Source organism: Phasianus colchicus, chromosome 17, assembly GCF_987193195.1.
Source record: "Phasianus colchicus chromosome 17, bPhaCol1.hap1.1, whole genome shotgun sequence".
NCBI classification, from domain to species: Eukaryota; Metazoa; Chordata; class Aves; order Galliformes; family Phasianidae; genus Phasianus; species Phasianus colchicus.
The window spans coordinates 2,411,659-2,419,302 of NC_143452.1; positions in this window are offsets into that span (position 1 = coordinate 2,411,659).

Consider the following 7,644-nt stretch of genomic DNA (forward strand, 5'->3'; position numbering starts at 1 on the left):
CTGAAGCGAGCTCCCCTTCATTCTGTTTATACCTGAGAGCTGCAAAACCCCTTCAGCAGATGTGACTTCCCTTTCCCCTTCTCCTGTTTTGCTTGCACAGGACAGACATCTCCATAAGGACCAGTGCCACCAGCAGTGCCTCATGCAGGTGGGTGTCCCCAGCTGAGTGAGCCCTGTGGCAGCCCCACAGCACATGCATGGTGGTGGGGGGGGGGATGGGACACAGAGCTGGGGAGCCCAGCTGAGCACAGCAAAGGGAACTGCTGCAACAGAAAGGCATCAGGGCTTGGGATGGTGCTCAGCTGCAATGAGATGCTGCTGCTGTACCTCAGGGATCTTCAGCCTGGGGCCAGCACTTCATTCTCCCCAGGATGGAGGAGGAGGACACGGTGCTACCTCTGCCATTGGATGACCAGAGAGGGCTGCTGGTGGCAGAGAGAAGGGTGGAGCAGTGTTTGGGCAGCACTTGTTCTTGGGGGGCAAGAGAACAGCATGTAACAGTGAGTGGGCATTGAGGTGAGCCCTGGGCGGTCAGATGGGACCCATAATGCTGGGCTCAGAGACCAAACAGCTCCACGTGGCTCCAATGACCTCATACCCTCCAACAAGCCTCGCTAAAAAGAATAAAAGCATTCACCATCAGTGCTGTGTCTCCAGCATAGATGCATCAAATGAGACACTGCCCATCCCAGCACCCATCACAGGGATGGAACACTCATCAGCTTACCCTGCTTCCAATAGAGACCTTTAAAAACAAACTCTATGCCTCTTTGATGCTGAGCATCTCTCACTGCGTGTGGCTGCATCCCCCTGAGCTGGGAGCACCCCTCGCCCCACCGTTCCATCCCCAGCTCGATGGGGTTGTTAGGTACCAACCACGGCTCTGTAGTGAACCCACAGTGCTCCCAGCAGTGCGAGGAGGCGGCTGTTACTGGAAGCAAAGTGTGGGCAGTGACTCCGTGGGCTTTTTCTCTACTGAAACTGTAATTAATGTGGATCCTGGGTACTAAGAGCAGGGAGAAATACAGCTTCACAGCGGTTAAGACGCATCTCATTAGCGCCGAAACCACCGCGTCGTCAAAATGCATGATGTGCAGCAAGGAGAAATCCTGTAATTGAATTCCCACCAAAGCACAGTTCATCTGCAGCAAATGGCACTGCCCTCATCTGGAGCTCATCACAGCTGCCTGCAAACGAGGAGACACTGGGATTCCACCCATTACAGCACAGAGGTGTGGGGCTGTGTTCCCAGAGCTCAGCATGGTGGATGGGGACCCCAGGGTGTCTCTAACTGGGGACCTCTGGAAGGGCTGCAGCATCTGTGCTGGTCACAGCCATAGGAATGCACCCCGTGGGCCAGGCACATCGGCCTATTTTTTTTTGTCAGTGCAGAAAACGTGGCTAAAAACATGTCAGCCAGTCACATAAAGGCAGCCCTTCCCTGCATAAATCCTTTGGCACTAATTAATAAATCACGGGCGCCATTGCTGTTTCATTATTCTAGGCTGGATTGCTACAAGTGGCAGTGATTGCATAAGTCATTTCGTGTGCACAGCTGACAAGCGTGCTGCCAGAAGCACAAACACACGGGGCAATAAATTCTGCAGGGCTGCACACTGCGGGTTCTTCCCTCACCCGTTGGTTTTAAAGGGTAAATTATTTTTCATTTCTCTATTGAATCTATTGAAAGCTTCCAAAGACAGCAACCGGGGGAAGAAAGGAGAGACACGGAGGGAGCAGCAGTGATGTTCCAGGGGCAGCTGGAAGCAATTCACTGCCTCCAGCCTTGGCCATACCAGATCTGCAATATCTGCATCTGCCACATAGGTGGATTTTGCCCACTAAGGTGCAAGGGATGCTGAGCTGCAGCTCCTGAACCTGCAGCACTGCCCCAGTGCTTTGGTCTCCTCCAGCGTGGCCAGGCACATCCCATCATTTCTGTTCTTCAGATCCCATCCTTCAGCTCTAACAAGAGAATAATTTTAATTAAGGTAATTAAAAATTTATTTGCATTTGAATTTTAAGTAGGTCTTAATTGGGAGCTGCTGCGAGGAGCCCTCCGGCAGCAGCAGCACCACGAGGAGCAGCAGAGGGGTGGGAGAGGAGGGGCAGCAGTGCGGGGTGAAGGAGGGACAGCAGTGCCTCTGTTACACAAGACAGCCCAGCGTGGCCACGGCCAAAGTGTTGCCTGGTGGTGCTTGAGCAGGACGTGCCCATCGATGCAGCAGTGACATGGACTCAGTGAGGCCTCATAGCCGCTGCATGTGGGCTCCTCACCCCACCCAGTTATTGCTGGGAGGCTCTAACTGAGCCCCCTGGTCTGCCAGGCAATGGGAGATGGACTTATCAGTGGGACAAAGGTTGTGCCCAGTGCTTCTCGCTCATCCCCCCAACACACAGCCAGCTTGAGGTTGGTGTGATGGGAGGCGTAACACATCCAGATAATGGCCCTGCTGAAAACACCCGCTAATCAGTTAAGTGGTGCCCAGCACCACTTAATTCTGCAGCTCTGCCATCACCATCTATCTGTAATAAGAGTTTTTCCTCGGTCACAGTATTAATTGTAATGGATTTATTAAGAACATAAGGGGGAAAGGACATTCCCTCCCCCAGGAGCACGGTTTGGCACCAGCTCTCCTTACTGTGCAGATTTTTACTGTTACAACTCTGTCACACAATCAGAGGTTCCTCTGATGCTGACACCCAAGAGAACAGTGCCATAGACCCCCATTTTCCCCAGAACCCTTCTCCTCCAAGCAGGCTTCTGGGCACACCACTCCACATTGGCAGCATGCCTCCCTCTCTGTGTTTGACATGCTCTGGTTCTAATTCGTTGAGCATGAGTTGCAGCCTGAGTAATTAGATTTGTCTTAATTAGTATGGATTGCCACACACCGCCATGCTGAAGACTTCCCTGTGGCCAACGCCGTGCGGTCCCACCGGCTGCTGGCCTTAGAAAGAACAGATGAGAGCCCACCTGAACTACTGAAAGGTGTGGGGCTATTGGAGCGGGGCTGGAGGGAGGCATAGGGATGCTCCCAGGGCTGAGCACTTCTCCTATGGAGACAGGCTGAGGGAGCAGGGGGTGTTCAGCCTGGAGAAAGGAAGGTTTGGATATATGGAAGATACTTTTTACTCAGAGGGCAGTGTGGCATTGGCACTGCTGCCAGAGCTGTGGGTGCCCCATCCCTGGAGGTGCCTGAGGCCATGGAGGGGCCCTGGGCAGCCTGAGCTGGGGGATGTGCCCCTGCCCATGGATAGGGTTGGACGATCATTAAGGTCCCTCCCATCCCAACCATTCTGTGCTAAATAACACTGCGCCTCATTGGGGCAGGACAGAGGTGGATCAAAAGACTCTCTCCATGGAGCCAAATCCATGTCATGCCACAAAAAGGAGCACGATTTGACTCACACCAGCTTGCTCCCAGCTTCAGAGCCGCTCTCTGAGTTTCAGACTTCCCAGGCAGCTGCACTCCGGGGCTGAGCTCAGGAGTGCTGCCATTAAAAATGAGCTGCCATGCCCTGCCAACAAGTCCCTGACATTATGAAGCCATTAAGCAGTCGATCTGATCAGTTTTCCGCTGTCACCCCGCTGCCATTCAAACTCCCATCCATCACCTCCAGCTCAGCACATCCATCTCTGTGCCCAAGCGCTGATCCCTGGGTGGTGACAGAGCCACCAATGTGGCCAACGTGAAACCCAGCTGCCTCATTGCATGAGAACCCCTCTTTTGAATGGAGGTGGATGAGGGCAAGGTGCAAGAGGCTGATGGACAATGCCCCCATCCTGCTGCAGGCCTGTGCTGGGATGTGAGGTGGCAGTGGGTGACACCATGGTGACCGCCCTGAGCGAGAAGGACCCTCTGCATCCCTGCCCAAGGCAAGGGGTTGGAACTGGATGATCTTTAAAGTCCCTCTTAACCAAATCATTCTGTTTTCATTTTTGCTTGGAGCTTTGCTGAGGCACTCAGTGGCCCAGTGTTCCTTGCAGCAGAGCTGGGTTTTCCCATCCAAGTACTGGGATTTTACCTCCAGGACCCAAGTTTTAGCCCAGCTCTACTCACTGGGGCACAGAGCAACGCCCCAGAAGGACACAGCAGATCATGGCACACCTGGTACCCAAGGGACAGCTGACACAGTCTGAACACTGACTGGTGATGACCACTGTCGAACAAGACACCAGCTCAGCACAAGCACTATGCATGCACCCAGAGCTAGCTTGTGGATAAGCAGCAACAAGTGGAAACCTTCTTGTCTCACCCTAAGCCTCGGGCTCAAGCACAGGACATGAGCCTGGAGCCAGCTTTGCTCGTGAGTGACGCCTGCAGGGGGTCTGTAAGCTGCCACTCATCCCCTTCGAATTTAAATTCATGCTCCTCTCTCAGCTCCCAGCGGGGATATTGAGGTGGCACCAAGTGTGCTGCAAGCAAAACAGAGTTCTCTGCAACAGCACCAGCGGGATTATGAGAGCTTTGTCAATATTTGGCCAGAATGGAGGTGAAACTGAACCAAGTGAGGCTAAGAAATAATGTCAGATATTGGATTGTGAAGTGTAGTTGATCGCCCACAGTGGCAGCTATTGAGGCAGTACCAGCTGCTAAGCTGAAAAGCCCTTTTTTTTCCCCCTTTTCCTCCCTTCCTTTGTATTTTAACTTCAAGTAAATTGATCACAAATTACATATTGTGCAGCCACAGAGCTGGCTGGAACAGAAAACCAGCAACCTGGAATGCTCCGCAGGGAGAGCTAATCCACAGCTTGTTCCATGCTAATAAGGGAAGAGCAGAGTCCTTCCACGGAGCTGCCCAGGGACCAGCAGTGTTCTCCCCCAGTGGAGGGACTGAAACAGGCCAGGTCCTTCCCAGGGAGAGATGCTCCCATGGAGGGACCAGGCTTTGCTGACATTGTGGTGCCCACACCCAAGGGAACAGGGTGGGAGACAACAGCAGTGGAGCGTGGCCACAGGGGTCCCAAGGAGATGACTTTCCATAGCAGGTGTCCCCACCATGAGAACCATTAGGAGCAGCACCTTGCTATGGTACACCTTGCTGGTCCCCTCTGCCATGGAAAGCATAGGATGCTCAGTCCTCTCCATCTCCATGACTCCAATGCCAACAGCTGTTTGTAGCCTTTTCAATCACCACTGCTTTGAAACAGCAGATGTTTCATCTCAGAAACATGGACATGGTCAGAACTGTGACATTTCAATCAGAGCAGCCCCTTGTGCTCAAATTCAGGCCAGGCTTTAGGCTGCAGTGGTGGCAGCCCTGGGATGGTCCCAGCCCCTTCCTCCCATGCCACACACCCTGCACACCCATGAGGAACGGGGTACTCATGGGTCCCCCTTCTCCTCGCACACCACACCTGGGTGGTGCTGGCATGGGAGTCCTCAGAGCTGGAAAGACAGGATTTGTCCCCATGCTGAATCTTTCAACCCTTCCCCCAACCAAGCTGCACCCTGAACAGATCCTGGCATCTGCAACCTGCCATCCACCCTCCCATCAATCCATCCATCACCAACCTCAACCCTGCACCCCAGCGTGCTGTCCGTGGGGACACAGGATCCCTTCACTCTCAAAGCCCAGCTCCATCCATCCCCAAGTGCTCTGGGCCCCCAGGCAGTTCCTGGGGCAGACAGCAAGACACAAGGCTGCTTCACCACCAGGCCGCCACTGCACACAGACTTCCCACCCAGCAGCTGTGTAAAATGACAAGAAGCCCAAACGTTTTTCTAAAGAATTAGAAAAAAAAAAAAAAAAACAACGATGCAAAAGTCAGATTTCATTGTCACACCAAATCCAGTGTTAGTTCAAAAGCAGCGACAGATGGCTCTGCATCCCATATCCCTCAGCCACCACCAGGGGTTGGAGGACACGTGTCCCAGCATGGAGCAGCACCACCATCAGCAGTGCCACCGCACAGCACTGCTGCATGCCTGAGCACCAGGAGCTCAGTGCAAGATCTGGGCATTCCCTGCACAGCAAGCAGTACTCTGTCCCCCAGGACAGACTGTGTTTCAAGGACACGGGTCTCCATCCCTTCCCTCCTGCACTGGGGCACACAGGTCCTGTCCCCCCCCTCCCGCACAGCCCAAGAAGAGCATGGAGGCAGCAGTGATTTTTCAACCGGTCATTGTAGATCTCCAGCTCAAAAATCTCAGCAAGATGCAGAGCTGTGGGCTCAGTGCCTGAGCCATCTGCTGCAAGCACAGCCTGAGCATCCCCGCTCCCTCCCCATGCTGCTCCCACCACCACGTCTGGGAAGGTGAAGGAACACTGAGAGCACCTGAGAGGGCTGCAATCCCACCACACAATGCCCCACGGACCACGAGTCCCACTCTGCCCTGCCATGCCTCTAAATGCTCCCTTAGGGGCAGAGGGGACCTCCACCCACCTGGCTGCTCCCTGAGGCCAGAGACCCCCTGGTGCTGCAGCACCGTTGGTACTTCAGGATAAGAAAGGGAAAGCGAAAGATGAAAACAAAAAAAAAAGAAAAAAGCAAGGAAGAAATTATTTTCATTAACGGTTGGCAGCCGACCCCCCTCCTTGCTGAGGTGGCTCGGGAGCAGGGCTCTGGCCCACGGGCACCAATGCCTCAGAGTGGAGAGCCACAACGCCTGGCTCACAGCGAGCCCCGAGCACAGAGAGCAGCCCGAGCTGTTCGGTGCGGCCACGTCTGTCTAGAGATGCAGCTTTGCCTCCCAGTGTTCATACCCGATATTGCACTCTGATGGGATCCGCCGAGCTAACCTCGGACAGCACTTTCAGCTGTACCTCTGGCTGATGCCCAGCCCAGCCCTGCTGTTGCCTGTGACACTCTCAGGCTGGGATGCTGTCAGAACCCCAGAGAAGGCTCAGTTCTAAACCTCAAACCCTGTTCTCTCATGCCAATACCTGAGCTCCAGGAGTTGGCCATTCCTGTCCCTGTTGCTGCCTGCAGAGAGCGGAGCTCAGTGCTGCCCTTCTGCCTGGCCCCGCTGGGTCCCTCCTGCTGCTGACCAAGAAAAGCTCAATTGTACATGGAGGTGGTCATGAAGAAGGATGGTGGACATCACAGCAGGTAGCAAGAACAGAAGCACAAGTGCAAGCACATAGCAAAGTACAGGAGAAGCCTAAAAACAGCAGAGTGGTATGATCCAGATCAGCTGGAAGCAGCCATCCCCCCATCCTTCTCACCCACGGGGTGGTCAACAAGGGATGCTCTTGGCTGCAGCTCTGTGATAACATGTGGAAGGACATTTTGGGGTTCCCACAGGCAAGAGAAGGAGAAACCTCCAAAGACATTCCAAAATGTGGGCTGAAAGTCCTGTTGTGGCTAGCCAGCCCTGGGCTCAGGAGATGTCAATCAGAGCTGAAACACCCAGAGAGAGAGATGGAGGCTTGGATGGGCTGCTGAGAGCCACGGGATCTGGAAAGCATTACTTTTATTTAATGGACCTTTGTGTTTGAAAATTAAATCAAGAGAACTCTTGTATTTGCCACAGGGCTGAGCATAAGCTGAACACGCAGGATTTAGAGGCGGAAGAGCTTTCCAGATGAGCAGAGTGCAATTTTGTCATAAGAACCAAAATAATGATAAAAATAACTAGCATAGGAGAAAGGGAGCTGTGAGTGCAGCATACAAATGTCAAACTTCAGATCCTCTCA